General features: G+C 35.5%; 1 long non-coding RNA gene across 5 annotated transcripts in view; it reads left to right on the top strand.

Moving 5' to 3' along the window:
• LOC146755892 (uncharacterized) overlaps positions 1 to 25,879 on the top strand; it is a 152,941-nt gene extending 127,062 nt beyond the window's left edge. For 2 of the 5 annotated variants that reach the window (XR_014937813.1, XR_014937811.1), the window contains one exon: positions 25,010 to 25,879. This is a non-coding gene — a long non-coding RNA (uncharacterized LOC146755892). The remainder of the gene's footprint in view (positions 1 to 25,009) is intronic. The other 3 variants (XR_014937809.1, XR_014937810.1, XR_014937812.1) reach the window with 2 other exon arrangements.
• Positions 25,880 to 26,653: the final 774 nt, after the last annotated feature.

Below are 26,653 nucleotides of genomic sequence, written 5' to 3'. Positions count from 1 at the left end.
CAAAAGGTGGAAGGAGGGAATAAACTTACAGGATACAGCAGAGGCTTTAAGTCTCTAGCACAGGGAATATGTTTTATTGGAATAAAAAATAAATAGAGAAACATGGATCATTTTAAGTGATCATTGTCCTAGTTGTCCTAAGCACCAAACCATTATTTTAAAGCCCTGGTGAGTACCTCTGTGAATTGCATTGTACTGCAAAGGCAACCAAGACTATGTAGACCTAGCCTGTGTATTTTGTTTGAGTTGCTACATGGACAGGTGCTGCATTAAACAAGGGTAAGAATTTATAGTTTATCTGTGTGTGGAAGGCCTTACATAAATATATGAAATATATGTGCAGTTTCAGGATGTTAGATAATGAATCTTTCATTAGGTTAAGACTGATCACAGGCTTTCCCAAACGTGAAGTTGATATATTATCTAGATTATATGGTTATTGGGGAAATAATACCACATACGATTGTTTGAGATGATCTCCTAGGTAAGAGAAAAAAGCGGCTTACTCTTTATTATTAGCCAAGATTTCTTATTAGTGTCTAGGAAAAAAAGAAAAAAAGCTCCTTAATAGTCTTTATAGAAATGGAAATTGTACATTCTCATTTTCATAATACTATTAAACAGAATAAATACATATAGTAGCAGAAAATGTGTTGCCTTTAGTAGTTTGAGATGCATCATTCTCAGCTTCATACATAGTCGTTTTTAAGAGCAAAATTATTAATTTTCCTTGTGAAGCATTCTAGAGCAGTGTTGCTTTATATAATGCTAATCTTATTCCCATAGCTCCTTCATTTGCTTCTAATAATACTTACACAGTAATTTATTCTGCAGGTGTAACCAAATCTGAGCCTTTAGGCTATCCTGATCACAGCTAGTATGTAATTATTATAAAGAGACAACTTTATTGTTATTCCTGATTATAGTTCGAAGAGGAGATAGTTGACTTAAAAGAAAGTGAGTTCACAGAAAACTTATTTCTCAACTTTTGCTGATTTGATCACATTTATGTTCATTCTTTTAAAATAATTTATCATTTCTCTCTAAATGAATGTTAAATTTGCAGGCTACTTCTGTGATTTTCAGACAACATTGAATTTTTTCCTTGTATACTAATATAGTGTAGCACAGCGCACATCAATGATTAAAAGATAATAATTAGTGAAATTGCTCTCCATGTTATGACTGTTTTTTCCTTTTCTTTATACATAGAATTTTAGGGTATATATGGTTGGGGTTTCTTTTGCTTTTGTTTGTTTGCTTATAATGAACAATTTTCATGCTAGTAGCATATTAAAATAAAAAGGTGTTGATATCATTAGTTGACCTGGATTTCAAAGACCACTCGATGAATGTTGTCATGAAATACTACTGAAGAAACTATTCAGCTTTAGGTTAAAGTAGAAAGTCCTTGCACAGTCAAAATAATGCTTGAATAGGAAGGCTTGAGAATTTAATGGGAGAGAAATCTATCGCAGAATATTAAATGTGAAAATATGCATAGAAGTTTTAAGATCACAAACTACATTCAGGAAATAGCTATTCCTCCTTCCCCTAAAGGAAAATCAGAAAATCTAAAACTAGGAACAATTCAAAGGGATAATATGCTAAAGCTGCATTTGTCTTTAAGTGGAAGGTTTCTCTACTCGATTAATTATGAAATTACTACATGGAGAGAGGAGGAGAAAAAAAAAAAATAGGCAGATGGAATGAAGCTGTTGTCCTAATATTAAAAAAACCCAGACTAATTATTTTTGATCTGAAGCTATCTGCCTTAGTCATTTACCTAACCAGCCTGCAGTAACAGCCAAATGAATTAGTAGTAGCCTAATTATAGTCATTAAGCAGGTGTATCCAGTGGGGATTTTTTGTTGATTTTTTCTTTCTTCTCCTACTTGTGAAGCTTTATGGCATCCAGAAGTAAAATGCAAAAAAAAAAAAAAAAAAAAAAGTAGGCAACAATTAGGTATATTGAGATAAGTACTACAAAAATGCATTTGGTCTAATTATCTGTTTCTACTGCCAACTCAGCAGTTACTGCAAACTTTTAAATAAACAGAAAAGCTTACTTCAACTTCAGGAAAATATGTAAGCAATTCCAAATTGTACTCTCACTCTAGGGAGAGTTTGAAAATATTCTGAGTAGTATTTGCTGGAGGATAACACTTTTATATTAATTTTCTAATTTCTGCGATGCTTAATTGTAGATCTTAGGGGCATGAGGTTAATGCAGCATGTTTCCATGGTGAAGATATGCGCTGTATTCCCTTTCTTTTGTGTTTTTGTTCTTGGTTTGGGGTTAGTGTTGTTTTATTCGTGGTTGTTTGTTGTGTGGGATTTTTGTAGGTGAGAATTTTTTTTCCCCTTTCCTCCACATTCCTGGGTTGTTTATATATTAATGTAGTGTGTGCAAGTTGTATTCATGTCAGCTACAAAGGTTATTCTTTGAGAAAGTTCAGGTACAAGGCAAGTCAAGAAGGTGGTGTACCGTGCAACTTCATGAAGTTGTACAGTTTGTAGATAAATATCGTATGGTTATCAGTTCCCATAGAGGAAATGGTAATGAAGTCCACAATGCATTTCCTGGAAATAGCTTTAAATTAGTGAAATAGTCACCGCTGTAAATAGCAATGCTTCAGGCTTCCTTCTCCAATTAGAAAGATGAGAGTCCATTTGAGTTAACCTTGTGAACTTGAAGGATTATTGGTTACAAAATGAATTGGATTTGTTTTCTCCAGTTTTTGTGCTGAAACTGTAATTGATGTTCTCAATTTAAAGTAGAAAGGAGCTTTAGTCAGAGTGAAGCACTGTTTTAAAGGAATGCGAATCACTTAAAATAATTGAAATTTGTTTTTTAGGAGTTCACTTGGCGTCATTGCATCAAAAAATTATGAGCTGCTGCTACTTTTATTTTACTTCTTTATTTTTTCCAGTTTGAAAACATAGTGTGGTGTGCTATAAAAATTACCTGCCATAGTGTTTCTTCGCTTATCTGTAGTGCTGTCTGCTGAACGTCAGGTACACAAGCGAAAGCTGCCCTGGTGCTCATAGTGGGTGTTGACACAAGGTTGGGAACTTGCCCATTACATAGAAGATAAAGAATTTGCATAAAAGATCTCAAAATTCTGTGCTGTAACTTTAAAAGGCAGCTTGTAATTATTTTACATATGTTATAGTTGATCCTGCTACCCTAGAATAACATGCATTTATGTAATAAATTAACTTAATGAGATAATTTCGTGGAGTTCTCCACAAAGTTATGTTTCCACAATGTATCATATTGACGAAGTTGAGGAAAAATCTCTCAAATCCAACAAGGGTGGTTGGCCCTTTGAGCTGCCAGGGCAACCACATTGTGGCTTACATAAGGAGGTGCCAAATTCTACTATTGTACCCACCACAGTAGGAAAAGCAAGAAGTGCTTTTAGTGCTGTGGAAACAATGGAAAATGAGAAACAGTTGGAAAGTATGTAACCCCATGAATGATATTCAGATCGATAAGGCCTCACAGAGTGTCCAGGTGCCAAACTCTGCATTTATCCTATCTCTTTTAGCGTTTATTTCTGAAAGCAGTTACATACTCTGATGTATTTTGAAACAGGTGATTGTAGGATCAGTAGGAATTGCAGGTGTGTATCTGAATGATTAGCTTTGTCTCAGTAAAAGTATGAGTGTTTGTTTTATTTAAAAAATATTCCTTTTTTTGATACTTTGTATATACAAAGACTTATTTTTGGACCGTTTCCATTGAGAAAGTGTGATGCATTCCTCTTTGAGTATGTTAGTAATAAACAAATGGGCAAACAGAAGGAGTAGGAACCGCACCATGAAGTTTTGGTCATGCTTCCAAAAGAAATGAGCTTAAATAGATGGTAAAGCATAATCTGAATTAAAACTTGTCACTGAGAAAAATGCTTGTTTTAAAAGTGAAGCAAAAGGCTTCCTGATTAGGTTTCTTATTTAAAAATTAAAAGCATATAAATGCGTACAGAATTTTCTTTGATTGATAGATTGTGATTTTGCAGTTCCAGCAAAATAACCTAATTAAGTGTTGGATGTTGTATTTTTTCTTATTTTCCTAGTCGACCTCATTAGTAATCTATTTTATGTGTGTATGTGCAGATTTTGGTTGTCATTACTGTTACAAATATAATTTTGATTAGTGACATATTGTGTGGTGTACATATTAATTGTTTCCCAATGCATTGCATCCTATGGATTAAAGAAACATTTAATACTCTTTTATTGGTGTTAATGTTTTTTTCCAGTCCTAATTTCACTGTACATAGCAGGGCACAGAGGGTGTTGGAGCGTGTGGAATGCTTGAGCTTTTGTTTGACTTTCTCTTTGCCTATTCTGACTCTTTGCAGTGATTTCCACTATTTAGCATTTGTGTGCATTAGGTAATATATTTAGCGTTTCCCAACTCAATCCAATTTATGTATGTTTGGCTGCAGACCAGACCTGTGGGCACACAGTATGGAGTTGTCATAAATCTGCCTATGCTGACTATAAGTGCTATACCGCTGCAGTTGATAGCATGCTTGCATGAACATTTCAGAATGCTTGCGGAGCAATACCGCCTATTCCCAGCAAATCTCCTAGGGACTAAATTAATGTATCTCATATTGTATTGATTGTAGCCAATAAGTGCCTAAATGATTTGATGCAAGGCAGAGAGATTATGAAGAGAAGAGGGAAGAGGCAGCTTGAAAGAAATATGCGGTTTAATTACAGGATGAATTTCACCAATCTACCTCCCCCTAGGAATTTAACAAATAGGCCTAAGTGCACTTAGCTGTTCTTGACATCTGTTGAAATGATATCTGCCCATGATGAGGGAATCATGGGAGTTGGTCTGAGGGTATTGTCAGGATCAGTGAGCCACAAGGAACTGCATTTCTCTCTGCAAAATTAGAAGAAAAGCCTACATTAGCAGTTTTAGGTTAAGCTGTAATGATTATGGCTTCTGTAGCAGGCTTCCATTTTCTGATTTAATGACACTGGCACTGTGTTTTAGAAAGATGTTAAGTAAATATTAAAAATTATGTTAAAAAATAAGCAATGAAGTATAAGTTCAGGCTGTAATAATAAAAAAAAGAGATCATGGTGCTACCATTGGTGGAAACAACTGCTTTTGAGAGAAACACCCAGATTTATATGTTGTTTTATTACATTTTATACTATCTTTGGGAGAGACACCCAGGTTTATACCTTTGGTTTTTTTATGGCATTTTATTCTATGTTATGAAACTCAGAAACTCTCAGGTAAACAGTGGAGACTGCATATAAGATGGAACCAAAACTGAAGATTCACCTTAAATTCCATGGGAAAGCAAGGATAGTGAAGATTGATGTTGTGTGTTTGCTTGTCTTGATTACATCTATAATTCAGAAGGAAGTATAGATTACTTAGTGCTTTCTACTGCACTTTATAGTATTTATACTATACCTCTGCAAAGGAGAACTTGGCAATTCCTTTAAAGTCCTAAGAGACATAAGTTCCTCTGTATTATTTGAAAGCTGCATTTTCCAGTGCTTGGAGCCTTTATGTGTATCACCTCATAAATAACATGAGTTGTATCCTTTGAAAAGGTGATAAGCGTATTTTGGGGGTAGGAACAGAAGGTGAAATATGTATCACATTAGCTGAAGCTGCATGTACGCACGTTCTGATAATGCAAAGACATAGGGGAAAAAAAAGCCCAGATTAGGCCTTGGGGGTTATTTCTTTTTATATGTAATGTACATTCTCTTGCCTATGGTGTTCCTTTGGTAATTAGAAAGCAAATCTACTGTTCATTTGTTCTACTCTGAAGGACAAAGTAGAAATGATGTCTCTAGGAAGTTTTTGTTTAGCTGTTCTGTGCAAGTATATGTGAAGAGATCCATACAGCACCAATGTATGTACATAGCATATTATTTCTTTAAAGTAAAATTAGTTAAGAAGGCTAGGAGGAGCTCTAGCAACTCTAGCCTATGTACAATGTACCATTGGGTGTTCAGGTAGCAACATCAGCTGCATCACAGCTCAGTGTGTGGCTTTGCTCAGAGTCAACTATGTCATTTGGTGAATATATAGAATAAAGCCATTATTTCACTCCTAAGGGCATGAAGGAAAGAAAGGGTGAGAAAATTGGAGATAGTGCAGTGATGGTAAATGGTACCCATTCTTTTAATAGCGGAGATATTTTCCCCCAGGATTGAACTTTGAATTTACATTACAAATTTCATTTTCAATCTTGCAGTTGTAAAACTGGGGATTGGCTCCCATTTCTTGTGAATCATGTCATGTAAATGAAAACAAAGGAATCTAAGATGAAACATTCTTCTTTCCAAACACGCCAAAGTCATTGCTTGGCTTTATTTCTCTTTATTATCTTATTATTATCTTACATTTCTCTTTATTGTCTTATTTCCCAGTTTCCTGAAACTGAAAGGTAACATCGATTCCTATGCTTAGTGTAAATCTTTTGGCAATAGGATTAATTAGAATGTCAGTTTGTTTCCCCTTACAGTTATCCGTGCTTCATTCTCTTTAAAACTGTAATAAAAATAAGATTGAAATGTATGATTAATTATGTATTTTTTCACTTCTACCCATATATAAGCTATCTACTGCAACTTAGCATGTCTTAAAGCAACCTCGAAAAAACTGTGGTGCAGTATATGCTCATCTAGGCAAAAAATTTGAATTCATTCAAGTCTTGCACTTGTAATTAGGCATCTAAATATAATGGCCTGATTTTTTCAAAGATGTGAGAACATTCAAACACGGTGTCTTACTAAGTTTTGCTTTCCTCTGCATTTTTGAAAACCAGGCCATATACGTAGGTAGCCTAAATAGAGATTCATGAACTAATTTGAAACTTAAATAGACTAAATTACTGAGCCTGTTTCTCAATTCACATTACTCTTAAAGGAGAAAAACTGTGACTACTAGCAGGGAACTCTGTGTTATTGGTACTGATGTCGAAACACTAACATTTCTGTCTGTTTTAAAAGTATTTTTGGTAGTTGTATAATGGTCCAGTGTTATATTACCCGAGCTTAAAGGACAAGCTCTGTCCTTTACATTCTGAATTATAGAAGAAACATTGTTCAGGTAGAACACTTTCAGTGAAACTGGATGATGTTTTGGGTTATCTCAAATGGTTGCTCTCCTTTAAAGCCAGAGTGTTTAAGGAAACACTGCGTGTTGTGAATTAAATACATTGTATATTTAACAGACCATTTACACCTGTCAAGTCAAGCAGTGTGTTTCTTTCTCTTTTTAACAGGTGTATTTTAGTGGCTTAGCAGAAACTTGATTCAGGGGTTGTTCTGCTTTCCTAACTGGAAGAAATGTAACTGGTTTGGTTATCAGTTCTTTGTATCTCTATATTTAGATTTCTCAAGGGAAAAAAAAAAAAGTAAAGAATCTGGTATGACTGTGAGAAAATGAGTGTAATTGTTATTACCAGTACCTTGCAGTTGTCACTCTGCTGGCATTGGCAACTGGATGAGACTGAGTGATGAGAAAAAGCAATTATTCTTGGTTTAATGAGGGCATTCTGTGTGTAATGTGCAAATTAGTCCAAGAAGTCCAAACTCTAGTTTGAATGTATAGATAAGAATTCTTTTCCCTTTGACCAAATTTAGTTCATTTACTTTCTTATTTAAATTTGGTATAGTGATGCTGCTCATAATGTGTATTAGGCTAGGTTGCAGATGCTGATGCTACTGTACTGTTGGGTACATCTTCATGCAAAACCTTTCAATTTCTTGTTCTTTTTTTTTTTTTTGATTTTATTTTTCAATATCAAATGGACTATTTTTTGGTAGGCATTAAAAAAATACAGAAGCGTTGATACAGGTATATCTGTTAGCATCCAGAGAAAATATATGCATATATATATATCTATATATTTTTTTTTTTAATAAAGAAAAAATCAGAGGCTGTATAACATTGCATTTTGGCCTGTAGACTCTTTCATTAGAAAATATGGTAACTCAGTATTATTTCTTGTAGGGTTGTGTGTTAGCGAGTATGGTGTGGATTGTTGGTTGGACTAGGTGATCTTGCAGGTCTTTTCCAACCTGAGTGATTCTCTGATTCTCTAGAGGAAATTTTCAAGTGAGGATGGTTGTAGTTTTGACATAGGGTAACAGCAGGGAGGCATCAGGCAAATATTGCAAATCAGTATTTTTCCCAGCATCCCAACATTTAATTCTCCCTCCCATTTTGGGGAGAGACTTTCCTGCAAATTCTTCTACACTTTGGATGAAGAGTAACTTTTTGAAAATAATGAGTATTGCTGTGTTGGCAAACTCTTAAAAATAAACTTATTAACATGTTTCAATGTCTCGTGAACGTGCTGGCATGCCTGCACAAGAAATAGCTGTGGTCTTGTGAAATCACTACGTTTCTTTGGAAGCAAAGTGCTTTCAAGTGCAGCATTCAGCTGCCAGAGCAGTCAGTGCTGAGGCCATCAACAGTGTCATTTCAAAAAGAATTTGTTCCAATGATGAATTTAGCAACTCTTTTGCTCTCTCATTCTTTCTTGTTAGATGAGTAATTCATAAACACTTTGTGACTTAGGCAGCAGGGTGCGAGGAGAAGTATCTGAGAAACCAGAAAATCTCTAGCCAGAAAGACAAATCCTTAGGCACAGCTATAAAACATACAGATCAGTAGCACAGAGCCATAAGAATGTATTGACTGTGGCCCAAACTCATCAGAAGATTGATCAATCCAGCTGGCTTGCATTAATTGTGAAATAGAAGGAACGATGCAATCAATGATAGGCATGAAAGTGCAGCGGTAATGATGCCACATCTAGCTAATCCAATAATGGAGAACCTGATGTATAGCGTATTGGAATTCCACTGTTCAGGCCCTGTCACAATAAAGTATATCCTGCAATTATGGGGAAAAGTTAAGCAGGCAGAAGTTGAGCCAACCCAATCAGCCAGTGCCACGGTAGTTTTTCTGATTAAACTCTAAGGTTAGTGGCACTCGAATGCTGCAGCTTGTGTTCATTAATAAAATATCAACCTTTAATTAATGTGAAATTTTGTATTTGAATCAAAGGAAACTACGAAAACCTAGCAAATTAGGTATCATGCACATATATTAAATTTGAACATTAAAAAAAATAATAAATGAATTAAACTGATCTCTCAGTTACAAGGAGGAAAGACCCTATGCTGACCTGAAAGCTTCTGGTTTCCCATTCTGGAAATCAATAAGACTTGATGCAGGCTCAAAGACATGGTGGGAAAAATAATATACTTAACAGACCATTAGAGAGCTGAAATTTAGTCACCTTCTGTAGCTGCCTATGGGTACTAATTCTAGTGTGCTCAGTGTATTGTGTTGGCTGGAGGAAGAGTTATGTTTGTAGAAAATAGCAATCATGACTTGCAGCTGAAATTAGGAGTCATTGGTCATCTACCTAAATAAAAACTACCAATCAAACAATATTCTCTCCAAAATATTGCATTTTTCACATTAAGGAGCTTAAAGTTTTTCAGTTATTGTTAAAAGTATTGATTTTTCATAGCATTACTTTAGTAATGAAACCTGAATAATTAATAACTTACCCATTGTCATTTTGATTTAATGTTGGCATTGGCTTTACCTTTTGATCGGTGCGGAAGATGCTGCAAGATGGTGCTGAGCAGACAGGAGCACCTGGGAGGTGCATGCTTGGAACACAGGCTGTGCAGTGCTGTTCTCCCATGAGACAGAACCAGATGCTGAATTGCTACATGGGGTTGCTTTCTCCTGTACATAAAAGGGAAAATTCAGAGGAACAGTGGAGACAGGATTGTGTTCTTTCTTTCTTTAGCTCATCCCTTTTCAATAGCATTTCTTGACTTATTTCTTGTTGAAAGGAAATAACGGCTCTCAGAGCAGCTCAACGTTAGAGTACAAAGCACTGCTTATGTGTGGTTTTGAGTGGTTCCAGAAAGGGAATTGATTGGCTTCTTAACCACGGTGAAAGCACCTACACATACCTATAGAATCCTCTAATTCCAGTACATATATATATATATATATATATATAATACTTATTTGTTGTAAGTATATGAAATTACTGCTTTTCTGATGCAAAAAATCCACGTATAAATTGAAGTTTTGATATTAATTAGTTCTTGGGGCCTTTTAATATTCACCATTTCTAAGTGGAAAAGTAAAAATGTGGAAATTTATTTTCATAAACAGAATAACTTTCCTGTGCTTGCTTTGTTTTTTGTGTGTTTTTTTTTTTTTTAATTATTTTTTTTTTTTATTTTTTTTTTGTTTTGTTTTTTTTTTTTACTTGAAAGGAGTTGCTGTCAGAAAGGAGTTTGGGAACCATTGTCTAAGCAAATAACAAATAGACAAAAGGATTTGCATTCATGTATGTTAAATTAAATTGGTTACAATACCTACGACAGATTAGAAGCCCTACATGTCTTGGTTTAGCTTCCTTGATTCAGGAGCAGTCAGGTCCAGAAGAAGAATGGGCAAGAATGATCAGTACTTTCATGCCCTAGTGCAGAAAATCCAGCACTCTAAGTCTTCAGCTTGCATCATCTATTTCAGACAGCAAGTATTTGTGCAAGGCTTTTATTTTCCTCTCTAAAGTTTACATCTATGGGAATTAAATGACAAAAGAAACCGAATCATTCCTGTGGTTACAGTGGGAAAGTAGAGAGAAAACTGAAAAGATGGTTTCTTGTAAGACTTCTAAATATTTCAAGATTTTTCAATATAATGTGATTAAGAATGATATTAGAAAGTAAATATTAAGTACACTTACATGAGTATTCAGCCTTCTTAAGTGAGCTGAAAGGAAAGGCTGTTAGAGTCTGTGGTCAGCCAAGCCGCGTGCTGCCTGTCACAGCAGGAAATTTAGCCATAAACTGACCTTGAAGACCTTGTCAGTTCTGTGTTTTTGTAAAGAATTTCCATGGAGTACTTTAGAATTTGAATGAAGTAATCAGTATACCATCCAGAGAAAGTCTGTCTGCTTGTGAAAACAGAAGAGTCGTAGTAGAAAAGGACCCCAGTGTTTCCCTGCACTGGAAAGTAGCAAGATTCAAGAATGCTTCTTATAAAACCTTTTGTTGAAAAGACTAAATAGCCCCCAAAAACCCGCAGTCCTGAAGCTCTGTATTGTACTTTTGTATATTTTTGTTTCTCTTTAGGAAGAAAATAGAATCAATGTTCTTCATGTTTTTTTTACTTAAAAATACTGCAATGTAACAATAACAACAAGAAAAAGTTGTAATACTTCCATAACTGGATCTTAACAGCAACTGCCTCTGTGAGAAATTAATGGTGCGAGGTATAATTTCTAAACATATTTCTAATTGCATGAACTTGTAACACTTAGCTTTACATCTCCCCATTGCAAAAATGATAACTGAAGGAGTCCAGACTCTGTGGTGGTACATAATTGCTTTGGAACACTCTTGTTTTTCTTGAGTCTTTGGTTTGTTTTTGTTTTTTTTTAGTTTTTTTACCACTAAGGAATTATTTCCATACCGGGAAATTGTATTCAAGTTATATTACAGCAGTAAATGAGATCTACTAAACCTTGTTTCTTTCTGGGATAATTAATTTCAAGCCAGCCTATTTTAAAGAAAGTACTGAGCAGTGTGTTTTATAATTGCTGGAAATCTGAACTAGCAATATTAGAATAGAAATATTGGATTTCTTTTCAAGTTTTGAGTAATCCCAGTAGACTTGCAAGCTGCTATGAATAACTCAGTGATGTCTAAGTAGAAGAGTTGAGGTGTTTTTCCCCCTCTCTTACAGATTAGAGCTGTTATTTGAGGCAAAAAGTCAACATTAAGGCAAATGAAGATACTTTGTTAGGACTGAAGTAGTAACTGATAGCCTGAAGACATCGACCAATAAGCTGACTGCAGCAATACTTTTGTATGTATTTCTTCACTCAAAGAAGTAAGTAGCTAGATGCCACCAATCATTTGTGATATTAATATCCAAGTATATTCATAACGGAAGAACTTATGCAAATACTTTGCTTTCCTCCTAGCAGTTTAATGTAATTAAGTGGCTGTATTTGTAGATCATTCCGTAGTCTTACTTGCAGTTTAAAGTATAGCTAAAATCTTGTGCATTGCTAATATGATTGGGGTGGATAGAAAGCATGCTCAGAAATGGCTTCTTCCATGAGAACATGGCTGTCCATTTGCCTGCTTTATCTAGAAAATACTGTTTCAGCTTTCAGTGTCGGTGTCATTAACTTTTATGATTTCTACTGAATGCTCTTGAAGCATAAGACAGCAGGTAACCCTAAAAGATCTTACAGACTTCGAAGTACTTGAAGAATCCTAAGGTGCTAATGTTTTCCCCGAGAGATAGGGAGGGGTATTGATTAATCTATAATTAGCAGGGGCAAGATCATCCAAATACAGAAATCAGTGAGCTAATCGAAATGTCACAATGAGGGACTCTACTGAGATTGATTAACGTGGTCTAGATTATTAAAGGGAAATCTTTTCCCCTCCCATGATTTACCATGCTTGTCTTAAATTCAGACTCCTGAAAACAAGAAGATAAAGTACTCTTAACATTTTGAGAGCAGTAAAACTTATCAGAATGCAATGTTTCTTTTATAGTCTAGGCAAAGTAGTATATTTATCTGACATAATAAATGGTTGTTGAGTGGTCATTCAGCATTTTTGCTGTTGAACAGCAGAATCACTCTGCTTTTGAAATTTAGGCTTTGTTTCTTAATCTCGCTCTATTATCTTCCATATTTATGGCTTTTCTGTGTAACTTATTTCTATTATGAGTTGTCTTTAAAATTCAACGTAGGTGATTTGTGTATCTTTATCCACTGGTATAGTGTGTCTCCATACCATATTACAACATGTGCGTGATTACATTTGTCTGGTGATCACAGTGGACAGACTTGGGTCTTTGTGAAATTTGTGTGGTAAACACCAGGAAGTCATCTCAAGATCATCAAAGACTTAAAACTTCCCAAGTTTTTTTAATTCATTTTTAACTGAAGGCCTGCAGGTGGCACTGCTTAGATGACCCAGATTTGGTCTTCTGAAGCACATAAATGAATCAGCCTATGAGTTCAGTTCACCAGCACGCATCAGCAGTGATGAGTACTCTAAATTTACAGAGAATGGACGAGTCTGCTTTTAATGTGCAAGCTGAGAGTGCTCATTAAGGGAGAACAGAGGAAACTTCAAGCACCTAGTGCTAGGCTTAAAATCATTCCAGCGCCATTAGCATGCAGTATTTTATATCCCACATCAAATCAGTTCAGTTTCTGTAAGAAGAGGCGGGATGCCAGCAGTTCTTTCAGGAAACCACACACCAGTTTTAGGAAGGTTTCAACTATTTCATGCAGATCAGAGCTAAAGATTCCTAGCTTGATCACAGCTGACTACCAAGTTGAAGTAAGAATGGGAATTTCTCGCATGTCTGTGTTCCTCCCCTCCCACAAGCAACAGGCTACACCTGTAACTTTTACAACCTGGTTATTAAGCACTGTGAGGAGTAAAATGCATCCAGACATTAGAGAGAGACTCTATATTATAACCTTTATAAGAAGTCTGTCTTTTCTGCTGTCTGGGCCTTGGGCTTTGCATGATGATCTTTTCCAAAGATGGAATTATAACATATACAGCAAATATATTTATCTTAAATAATCAGAACTATCAATTAAAAGAGACTCACTGTTTTCCCCAGTCTCTGCAGAAATGTCAGTTTTTTTCCTCATGGAAATGGATATTTAGGAAATGATGGCAAAGCTAGTGAAAATACTGAACTCAATTCTTGCCTTATTTCAAGTTCTACTCAATCCCTTTTCCACTATATTGGCTATGAGTTTTTGATGGGCTTTGAGCTAAATGGGATTTCTGTGTTGTGTGTGTGTATGTGTAGCATTGCTTTATTTTTCGGTTGGTTTAGGTTCTTTTGGTGTTTTAGTTTTCCTTAAGACAGATGGTGGCAATGCTTTTCCCATACATTAAAACAAAAACCCCCCAAAACCAGCTAGTAAGTTGATAGGAGAGACCAGACCAGCATTGCATGCCTATTTGCAGTGTTGCAAAATCTCCCTTGTTTTTTAGGAGGAGTTGGCAAATAAACTAACCATGCAGTTCTATCCCCACAAACTGTAATAGTAAAATAAATAAATAAATAGCAAATAATTCAGATTTATGGCACACTGTAGATTCAGTACCTTTCTGTCCTGGCTTGCATACGTAAATCCAGACATGGCTTAAGAAAAAAAATACTGCGGTCTAAGAACTATAAAATACTAAGAGGAAATAAAATCAATGCTGGCCCAAGTCTTAGAATGCAAAACATAGAGACAAGCACGTGTGCACACACACTCTATAAAATCTTACAGAATTCTGCTTACTCAGAAGATTCAGCTCCAGGAGTCAAATAACTGAAAATGAGTGGAAGAAAAAAACAAGCAGTTTAATGGATGCCTGTGTTTTGTTGTTTTCCTAAAATCAAGGCATTTTTATCCTTGCAGTAGAAGGCAGCCTCGGTACTACTGGATGCCCAGTGTGGGCAGATGAAAGGTATTTTTATTTCCTCTTTCCAGAGTTCTAAGCCACAAATCTCCTGCCTGCTGAATGCAAACACTTGAATTATGGTGTTTGGGAAATCAAGTGAAAGGCTTTGGGAAAAAAATAATAATACATTTCCATAATGTACTTTTAGTTTGGTTTTATTTACCAAAGAATACTGCATATTAATTTCAACAAATTATTGCAGCTTCCTGGAGTGCAGAGTATATACTGGGGAGAATGTATGCGTCGTCAGTCTGTGTCCCTAACCTGTCCAATTTATGTACAGTTGGGAAGTTTAGATTCTAGGTTTCCTGTTTCTTAGTAGAACAGAAATCTTCACGTATCAGACAGACACTGTGAGTCCAAAGACTGAGGAAATAAAGAAAATGGCAATGGCGTTTCATGGAAGATTCTGATATTTCAGAATAGGTTTTGTCTTTATTTAGAGCAAAAGTAATGTTTAGAACACTGTAAAAATGGGCAGAGCTTTAGTATATGCCTGCTGTAATGCCACAGGATCTCACTGACTTGAGGTCTGCTCTAACACAGCTTGTTGGGATTGTTGCCTGGCGGCTCCGCGTGCTGGGAGCTTTAGCCAGGGGCCTGCATTGTAGGCACAGAAGGCTTAGCTCCTTGAAAAGCAGTGTGGAAATGTCTCGGTGACTGAAGGAAGGGAGAATTAGATAACAAAAAGCTCGTGGGATTTGTTGGGGTTACCATGTTGAGCTCTCTGCAGAATTGTCCTGTGCTGTTTACTTTGCAATTCTAATGGCCAGACATCTTTTTCAGCACGCTCATAGACAGCTCAAGGTATGTAGCAATGACTGTTTGGTTGCTTACTTGGTGACTTCGCAGCTTTGCTGTCTCCGTGCCTTTGTTGATTTTGACCAAAGTCATCACTGTATGGGAGACTCTCATGCTATGCTTGCAGACACAAGGCAAAGGCTGTATTTTAACTAGCGGTGCTTAGTTCCTGCAAGACTCACTTCTTTGTCACAATGGACATTAAGTACTAGAAGTACTATTATTCAGATTCATTTGTCCACAACTGAAATTACAGTATATCTAAGCCCAGGTTGAAAGAAAATTTTTAAGTATCTTAACCTAATGGAAAATAATTAATGATTGTAATGACAGGTGCTTTTTGAGACACATTAGGAATTTTTGTGTAAGTAATAGGAGGCGACTTTGTCTCAGAATATACCTAACAGGGATACAAAGGGCCTGAATTCAAGACTCTGTGCAAAATTAGAAATCAAGCAATTGATATGATATACTGGCAAACGAGACAAGTAACCTAATGCAGAGAAGCATTAGCTACCCTTTTAATTGCTGCTTATCCTCTCTCCGTAAGTGAGGTAATTGATGTTTTACTCTCAGAATTGATCTCAGTGTTTCAGGTAGTTAGCAGAACAGAATAGCTTTTACATCATATAACACTAAAAATCGATGAATCACATAAACTAATCCCAGGCTTGAAAATCTGCTAAACTTGAAGACTAGCTGATTGAAAAATAATGAGGTTGTTTGGACCTTGATTTCACTAGACTAGATGGCATTTAATCTGACGTAACAATGTAGAACAAAGACATTGTTCCTTTCTTTTATATTTCCAGTGCTTATATGTTCACATTATTGTTCCCTCCTGATTTTGTTTGTTTGTTTGTTTGTTTGACTTTTTTTACCCTTTTGCATTTCTTTCATTTCTTTTTCTTGCCCAGCCTTAGCTTTCACTTATAGTGATGCAGGATTGCAAGGTGTAAAAGAATTGTTTCTAATGTCTTACCATGCTATGCTGAGTGCAAAGACTATACCATCGCACTGTGAGCGTTACATGCATGCAAATTGAAATGAAATGGACATTTTGCATTGCACTCTTCAGTTACTATTTTATGATAATGATGTTGAATTTATTTATAGATACAGTAATTTGCTTTATCCTGTGCTGCAACTTAAACACCAAATATATGTAGCAAAATGTTTTCCTCCCTTTGTATAGGGTTATAGATAGATATAAGCAAACTCGTAGGTAGAATTCCTTCTCCTTTCAATTTGGGTTAAGATATGGCAGGACAGTGAAGAAATGTATTGCTATATGAAGAAGAAAATAGGTTATTTTTTATTGTAAAAAGATACAGTATTGAGATCTTTCATGTATATATAGCAAAAGATGTCTCTATCTCATAAACTCTGACCTGAAACTCTGTCAGCATAGTTCACCTTTGGGCAGCTCATCACAAAGTCTCAAAGAAATGTTGGCAGCAGCTCTTCCATGCATAACATTTGTATGCAGTGTATCATTAAAATTACCTCAGAATGTATAGATACAATAGAATCTTGAGCTGCAGTTTCAAGCTTGTTATCACGGAGGACATTGAAGAACATGACATATAGTTTGCAAAATGAGCATAGGTGTGCGTGCATGCACATGCCTATACATAAGTTTAAAAATACATATTTCCTTCTACTTCTCTATTTTTAGGGCAGTATGACTGTTACCTTAGTTTCATTAAAGGGTGAAAAATGTTTAACTTCTCCAGCTGCACCCAATTTTTGCCAATGACTGTTCATTTTCTTAAGAGAAAAGCAAAGAATATTTTAAATGAGACTTACTTGTCCAAGGTAACCTGAGTGAGAAGAATACACTTCCCTAATGGACGCCCTGATATGATAATCTCTAGATGTCCTTCATTACGAAGCGTCAAGGTTTTTTTTGTAGTTTTTTTATTTTTTTTTTAGGAAGGCTTTAAAAATTCTTGGGAAAAAAGGTTTTGTTGCAGCAAGTTGTAACGCTGCCACTAAAAATATATTGCTGATTAAATTTTATTGACAGCCCTTGTAATGCATTCTTAGAAGCAGTAAATGCACTGAGTGAGTAATTATTGAATGCTAGACACTGCATCTTCTATACTTAGTTAAGCTGTTTAGGGAAGGAGATTAAGGCAGAATGCCCTTGCCTTCCCTGTGTAACTATTAGGTGTGGACATTGTGCAGAATAAAACACCTTTCTTTAGGATGCCAATACTACAAAGGTTGAAAGAAACTTTGGTTTTGTCCCTCGCTTTTTCACTTGAAAACTGAGGACAAACTGGGAGAAAAGATCAATATTTGTAAGGCCACAAGATAGATTTCCACATGGAGGAAAATAATCTTGGTTCTTTTAAAAGAAGCCCTCCCAAGGACTGTTCCTATGTTGAGTATTCAGAGTTGCCTTGTATGTGAAAATAAATGCAAAATTTCTAAATCAAACCTTTAGGATGCTCAAAGTTTTGGGACACTTCTTATTGCTAATGATGAGCCATATTCAGCTGTGGCCCAACATTGCTAATCTGGAGTAGTAACACCCATGTTTCTAACTCGTGAAGCTGTACAGTTTGTGGTGCTGGGAGGAAAACTGGAACATTGCTTTCCTCACCCCACAATGGGATTCCTGTTCTTGTGCATGATGGCTCCTGGGGTGTAAGTCAGTAAGAGTAATGAATTGCAAAATAACACTTGGAGGTTGGACTTGAATCCTAGAGAAGTTCATGATTTGCAATAGCCGACATTGTTATGACATTTAATAGAAACATGAGAAATTTTAATTTGAGTATCCTTCTTGGTAATGGTATATGAGCTTAAATATAGCCAGTATTGTTATTAGATAGCTCCTGCTCTCTTAGTTCTCACTTACTGGCCTATTTTGTTCTCAGTACTACTACGTTTGGTGCAGCAATTTGTCATGGCTTTGTTTTCTTTGACATGAATGTTTCAGGGTAATCTACTATTAATTGCTGATAATTAAAGACATTACTTATTGTACTTACATTACTGTTTCTTACTAACATAGTGACAACTCAAATGTTGTTGGAAGTGATTCTGTAATAATCTTTAGGTCCAAGCAGGGGAAGTATTTACACAGTCTTGCCACATCTCTTTTGTACTCTGATCTGAAGTGTATCATCTGGATATCTGTGATCATTAAGTGCCAGGGACTGGAGTTACCTTCAGCTACAAGACTTGCTTTGCATTCTAAAGACATTCTTTACATTTCTAACTCTAAAATAACTCATCTCAGTATTGTTTCTTTGCAATTCTGCTGCTGTAAGTGAAAGAAAGATATTGCCTTTGGTGTGTAAGATTTATAGTACAGAGCAGAAAAAAAGCATTTTTACATTACTAGCATCAGCAGCTTTGAGAAGGGATGGGTTTGTGGCACCAGACATTTTACCTGTTTGTACAGCCTATCATTCTACTGAGCATGTAAGCAGGAAAAAAATATATCATAAAATGTGTTCCTTGTGACGTTTGTTTTACAGCTCTTTAAAATCTGCCTGCAATAGAAATGCTTCCAGGAACTGTTAGTCCTATTGCAGAGCAGAGGTCAAGCACGTGCCAGGAAAGTGAGACCATTTTGAGTTTGGACACACAGGTCTTTCCTTTGTGGGACTCATTCAAAAGATACAAAAGCAAAGCAAAACAGAGAACTTTTGTTCTTGGATATATTTATAAAGCATCAGTGATGCTAGTGTGTGAAGTTCTTTCTCTAAACTTCGTGAAGGCGTAATTCCTCCATGCCTTTGGTACACTTTAGGAAAAGAACATCACCTAAGGGGTCCGCTGTTTGATGAATGAGTGCAGTAAAGGCAGCCTCTGCTTCACAAAAAAGATTTATTACAGAACAAGCTGATAAATGTGACAAAGGGTACAATACTGGTGTTTTGATTTGTGTGGTTTTTGAGTGATCACGGAACCTACCATTGCATTTAATGTAGAAAATAGGAAGGATAATTTAAAATACATTGATGACATTTAGAGGCCTACTTCCTTCTGAAAATCAGTGTGGATTCTAGTGATTAATTTGCATCTTTCATTGGTATCCTTGCAATTCTCTCCCAAGATGTAAAGACAAGTTGTGCAGATATGTTTCATAAATAATGAAGCCATCCGCCAAAAATTCAGGTGGAGTGATGCATGAAAGCTGACTGTCCTAGTGAATTCACTTCACGCTGTTCACATTTTTATTTCTTTTTATTATTCTTTCAATCAGAATTTATTGACAAGAATGTCAATATAAAGTAACTGTAAATATATAAGCATGGACTATACTTATTAAATCTCAGTTAAAGGAATTGTTGAATGCCAACTGTAGTTAATGTTGAAAATTCGTAGGATTTCCTATTTTATTTGCAGATGAATAAAATAAGTTTTCCTAATAAATCTGTTGAAGACTAATATATTAGGTTAATAGTCCAGAATAGCAATATGTTTTGATAAAAGCTGTGTTTTGGTGGTTTTTTTTTGTTATTTGTCAAGCATAAACAACGGAATGATGGTGGCTTGTTTTTATCAGCGCACAGGCGCAGCAGGTAACCTTCCAGATGTTTACTGATGACACACAGGTGATACCTGCAGTGGCAGTTTGTAGCATAACTGGCTGAACATCCATGACCACGTGCACCGATATCCTTATTTTCAGCCTTCTCTTCCTTTGAAGAATTTTTCCAGGATGTTATATGTATTCCGTATACATAATTGGCACCTGAACAGGCTGGTATTCATTTTTTTCTGATTTAAATATAGAAATTTATTGTATGGAAAAACAGATTTACTTCATTTCATTATGTGTTCTCAGTCATTGTCTCTGTTACTTTTTAAAAAGAATATAAGAAATAGCATATCATAGCATTCATTTCAAAAGCAGTTAGCAATACCTGATACTTAGACATTAATTAACGTGTCTGACTTCATTTTGTATTTACACTACCTTCAGAGTTTATCGCTTAATAGGTATTCATGCTACAAACTGCATTAATTTTTCCACGCAGAGACTTAACATCCATTTCCCCAAAGTTACAAGATTTTACAAGAATAAATTCTGGTATTAACTGTATGCTCTTGATGCAAGAAAATGATTTATGCAGCAGTAAACAGTGTAATACATGTAATGAGCAGGTCTTGGTCTGGTAGTGTTTGCATTCGAAGATAACATACTTTATGCTGATTATTTCTTTAGCATCACAGTATTTTCAATTATGTTCTTTGCAGTGTCCATTTATTCTTTTAATACAGTGTCTTTGCCTTCTGATTATTCCTTATAACACAGACTGTGCTATGCAGGGAAATTAAAGTATACTGTAGCTGCTTTTTGTGTACCAAAGAAGTATTTATTTGAATACTAAATATAGATGAAGTTTCTCATGGGGTTGTTCTTTAACATACATGTGCAGAATTTAATTTTGAGGATTTTTACCACACAAGCTTTTTTTCTAGAATTATACTTGCAAAAATATTTTTAGAGACTTTTTTTTTTTGCCATTTTTTAATGAAACTGTACTGCAGGGAAGTTTCCAATTGAAGGGCAGCAGTGTGTTAGCATTCAAGGGATAGTCACATAGTCATGTTATGTAGAAGCGAAGTAGACGTAAACCACTTTTTCTCCTAGTGGTCCATTTCACAAAAGGCACAACAGAGACTCATGGTTCCCACTCTTCTTAGAAACATCAGGGAAATGGTTTTGCAGTGGGATACAGTGGGGGAACGGCTGCCATGCTGGCTGATGTTGTGCCATGTTGCAGGTTTTGTGCTTACAGGGGTCTCAGAAAATGAAGAGCTTCCCAGCTTTGTTGCAGTACTGCAAGTTTTTGTGTATGGAATCGGGAAGCGAAAGGCAAATTCAGTGACCCAGGTCTCTGTGTGACCTGCAGCACCTTTTGGGAGTACAACTGTTAAAAACAGCAAAGCAAACAAACAGAAGCCAAGGTAGATTTCCAGGTATGTGTTGGTCAATTGCTATAGATGATCTTAAAACAACAAACAAACAAAAAAATGTGTCTTAGCCCAAGGCCAAGAAAAGATGAAAACTGGATTTGGGGTAACCTCAACTGTTTAAAAGAGTAAATATGATACAGGGAAATAATTACCTACACACTGATTGAATGCAGCAACAATTTTTAGAGTGTTTCTGATTTATTTTTGGAGATTTTATATTTTTATTTTATTTTCCCTTCAGTACAGTTCTCCTGTTTTGGAATCTTTTGCTAGCTGAGGATAAGAAGAAATAGAAAGGAAGAAGCAAATAAAACCGTAGATTATTTTTTATGGAAGACGAGATTGTTCCCATTTGCATTTACAGCTTTACAAGGATTGTAGCATGATGCTTCTCTTTTTTTTTCTTTTTTTTTTTTCCTTCTTTTCTTTTTTCTTTTCTTTCTTTTTTTTTGATGGAAATGCTTAATCTGAGTTCAATGGGCCATAATAATTGCCTGTTTCTTCCAGTAGGAAAGAAAACCCTTTTGTATACGATGCTTGAAGCCTTAACTGTGCTTAGTATTACACACAGAACTGTAGACATTTCTTCACCCAGATATATTTATAACAGCAGCATTACTCGATATACAATACGAAACCAAGGGCATTTGAGAATAAATCAGTCCCTCTAGCTACTGCTACAGCACAATAACTGATGGTTGTAATAAAATCCCTTGAAATTAAAATTCCATGCATGCAAAGGCACATACCTTGCCAAGAGAAACCCAAAGATCCGTGTTCTGGAAAAATTTGCATATGCACAGACGTACACACTTTTTACCCATTTGTTATAGAAATTCAGTGTGTACAAAAAATCTTCAGGCTCTCAGCACTGCAGCAACTTATTAGCCTCTTCAACAGGGAATATATGGGGGTCTTCAGGAGTGATACACAGGAAAAATGTAAGCTGCTGATGGAAGAGGAAGCTTCCTTGAGTAAGCAAATGGTGATTTTATGTCTGAGATACTGTTAATGTTGTTGTCAGTCACTAAAAAAAGCTCTCCAAACCCCTATTCCACTTTATGTTGTCCTGCATTTATGCATTTTCTGATATTTTTAATAAGTTATTTGCTTAGGCATTACTTCATGGAACTCTGAGGTCTTCAGATAGATGTTTCTTCATTTGTATTTTGGGTTTTCATATGAATGAGCAAGAAGTCATTTTATATAAATACACAGTATTTTTATGTGTTAATGTACAGGTATGTACCCTTTCTGGTCAGAGAGTGGTTCTCCTGCAACTCTGTTTCTTTTGAATTCTTTAGGGAAATAAGATGATGAAGAGAAAATTATTAACAGAAAGAGTGATAAGTCATTGGAACTAGTTCTATAGTGTCTGGATTTGCATATCCTTGTGAGGAGTAGATGACTTAAAAAAAAACACTTGTAAAAGATCTCAGTTCTCCCATCTGCTCCTGTTACTTGAAGAGAACAAAACATACTTCTCCATCCTATTCATGTTCACAAATTCACAAGAGAATCACACCAGCAGGTTGCAGACAATTTCCGAAAGGTCTATTTTGTTGAAAATGGAAGTACCTCATAGCATGAGTTTTATAAGACAGTGGTCTTATAAAATGGTGTTGAACTATTGTTCAAGTTCTTTAAAAGTTTTTCTTTGATAAAATCCTTTGAAGAGAATCAATATTTTGGGCATTCTTTCTCTAAACTGTGGTACGTGAGAGCTTGACATAATGACATTCAACGTATTGACCAGGCTCTTCACGCAGTTTTGAACTAAATGAAATAAATAGTTCATTGCATATGGTTCAATTCAGAGATTTAATGAATTAAATTTAGGGCTGACAAGCTATCTGTTTAAAATTGCAGGATGTACTCAAGATTTATTTCAAAGGTATCTTGATCATTAATTAAATATGTTATGGCTTTCCGTTCCTTTGGTTTTTCTGTTCAGGTTTACATACTATAAATGCATTATTTATGTTTCCCCTTAAGTGCTCAGTACTGCCAGGATGCTACTTTTAAACTGGCACACATAGAGTAAATAAATAAATAAATTTTAAAAAAGATGGTTTTTCGTGCATGTTATCTTATTATTCAATTTCTTTTAGAAAGCTTGGATGTAGTGATAGACTATGAGGCCAAGTATATTTTAAAATACAACCCTCTCACTTGTATAAAGTCTCTGTTTTAAAATAAGTGGTTGCTTTTGTTCTCTTTATTTTCTTGCAGTTGCATGTAAGACATGGTCTCTTTCTCCTGACTTGCTCATATTTAATCTCGTTGTCTTTTCTGCCCCATATTGTATACTCACACCTTTCATAAATAATTCATTTCAGTCCTGTATAATACTGTTCTATTCTCTGTGGCTTTGGATATTTGTCAATTTTATGTTTAAAGGTTCCATCATTCAAAACAACAGCAGTAATGACTAATGAGAACAGTTAATTACTGCTTAAATATTCAATAACTATAACCCTTGTGCCGTTCTACAAATGTTTGATCTATCTATTTGTTGTAATGCTTCTGGTTTGTATGGAGAAGATTTCCCTTATCATTTGTTTGTTAGAACTTATCCTTCTGTGCTGAAAGGACTGAGAGTTTTATTCTAAGTTACCTGACTTTGGCTGAGAAATTCAGCTTCTTGTCATCACCATGGAGTAAAAATGTCTCGTTCAAATGGGTATTGTTCCATTTTCTAAGTGAAAAGCAGTGGAAAGCATACTCTGAACACCCAAAAATATCCTTAGAAAAATATAGCATCTCATTTCTTTTTCATGTTTTGTGAATTATGTTTGTCATGTGCCTTAATTACAAAAATGATGATTACACTTTCAAAGTTAATGACACTCAGTAACAACAATTACTGTATTCTGAAATGATTTAATGAAACAAATCAAAACAACCAACCAACCAACCCAAACCTCTCACTAGAGACCGGCGGTTCAATAACATCACACCTTTCTGAGCACAACTTCTGGGGCTTGAGGTGTGCCCATGGCAGGGTTTCTTTAGAAGTTGTAATGATAGAAAGAAAGTTGGAAATGAGCACTGTAGTGCTACTGCTCAGTTTCTTTGAACTCTTTTTCTAGACAAGTTGCTGCTTTCTTTTTGGCAAGGTAATCACCTCACAAATTGTGCTGCCACTGACTTGTATCTAATGGTAACTGGTAGCGAGGTGGTTAATTGTTAATTAGTAGTTGTTCAGCAACTAAATCACATGCTGAAATGTTTCCTGTAGATGTAGCAGTTCCTAAAAGACAGCAGTATGGAGGTAAAAATGCATTGGAATCCAGTCTTCTTTAAGGTTATTCTTGTACCAGGTCAGAGCTGGGAGTTGTCATTTCATTTGTTCTTGAAGTTGTTATATCTTTGTATCTTAAAACTGTGAATATGCCATAGTATCTTAGTAGTGGGATACTCCAAAATATAGCAAAGATCTCTTATAGAAAAAGAAGAAAAGGAAAGCTTTTCTCCAAACTGGACTCTCGCTGAGATCTTTAAATAGTATTCATATAATTGAATTTCAAAAGCACATTTATAATTCAGTGTGGTAGGCTGTGGTGTTATTTATTTTGACCCTCGTAAAATAAAATAATAATTGAAAAAAAAAAAGTGTTTTCCTGAAGGAGTGATTCTGTACAGACCTAGCAGCTTTGTTGTTGCAAGAATGCCATGCTTTCAAAGCTTTTCTCTTTTTTTCCTTCTGCAGAGTTCAAATCAACAGATGAGTTGTGAAAGAGAACAACTAAGGGTAAGTGCAACAACATGCACAATTTCTTTAAAACAGTAAGCAGAATCTAGTTTCTACTATTTTATTAGCATAATGATGGACTGCTTTTTATTTCTATAATTTAAGAATTTAACATATTTAGCTCAGTTTATTTCTTGCTTGTTGTTAAATGTTGTAAATATCTTGGTGTTAAGCAGCTACTGTAGATACAGGGTTATTTCCATAACTTACCTAGAATTGGTAGTAAATACCTCTTTATGGGAACTTGCTTCACACTCAGCATGAAGATTTAGTAGTGATAAAGGTCACCCCATTCCTCAGACTGTCTCAAAAAAGCAAACGCTATCCATTTGGTTGTTTATGATATCTGTGCTTTCAGATACAAATTAATGCTATGAATACGCGGGAACTAGAAAAAAAGGTTTGAGTTTTTTGTGTGTGTATTGGTTGCATAAACAGGGTAGATTTCCTTAATCCAGGTTGTGAGTCTTTATTTTTCTCTTCCCCACCCTTCCCTTTTAAAAGTGATGGTTTAAACAAGCCTCGTTCCCTGTTCCCATTAAGTTCTACAAATGCTACGTATTTCTGCAGATGTTTTTTTCATCACATGTATTTACTTATGCAGTAATAGTGTTTGTTTGTAAAGACATGAGTTTGTTTTTTTTAACAGAGGCTTTGGAGTGGGAAGCTTTTGTGTCATCTAAAGAGTTATTTAGCGGAGCTACATTTACTAAGACCATTTGATTAGCATTTTGAAATCCTGTGTTCAAGTTGAGAAGAAGTGGTGGGACTGAAGGATGTGTGCACTCAGTTTTTATAATTGAAAAACCAGTTTTGGAAATAGAAAAAGTAACGTCTCTTGTTTGTAATTTACTTAGCATTGGCAGTGCCTGCACGATCTGCTAGCATAAGGAGTGTACTGTAGTTATAAAGTAAGTTGTACAGTGTTCTTAAACATTTATCCATTCACTACGTTCATCAACACACCTAATTTCTTGAACTGATCTTCCCCATGTTCACAGTATGATTGCTGTGAAAACACACTTTGAAATAGAAGGGAAGAAAGTATTCAACTGTTTGTTTGACTTAATGTGTGACTTTGTAATTTATGAATGAAATGTGTTGTGGTAAGAGGTTAATGTGTCTTTCTATCCCACTGTTACCCATTACATCTACTTGCAGTCAGCTTGTGGCTCATGGTGCCTTTGTGTCGCGTGAAGATGTGCCTCTTCCTGACACATGAGGAACTTAGTAGGTTAGAAATGTGCTTTGTAATTTTCCATAAGATTATGTGTGGACCTTTTCCCCAGTGCTGCTGGATGTCCCTGTTACATGGCAGACATCACTTAGACACAGCTCTTCCCAAGGCTGGGAGCCATGTGAGCAGCGAACTGCCTCATGGTGTCAGAGCCTGCAGCCACTCTACTAGAATAAAGCATTTACTGAAATGAAAATGTTATTCATATTAGAGCCTTTAGATATTAACAATGAATGGCAATTCTGATTATAAAGTATGTGTACTTTAACTTTTTTCAGCTTTGAAGCTAGTCTTTATGCGTTGTACTTGTATATTTTCAGTGGTACTCATCTAACCTGTACACAGGCTGCAATGAGAAGCTATGG

Source organism: Coturnix japonica, chromosome 29, assembly GCF_054131305.1.
Source record: "Coturnix japonica strain WE chromosome 29, WE-NBRP24, whole genome shotgun sequence".
Lineage (NCBI taxonomy): Eukaryota > Metazoa > Chordata > Aves > Galliformes > Phasianidae > Coturnix > Coturnix japonica.
This window is presented reverse-complemented; position numbering and strand designations above follow the sequence as displayed.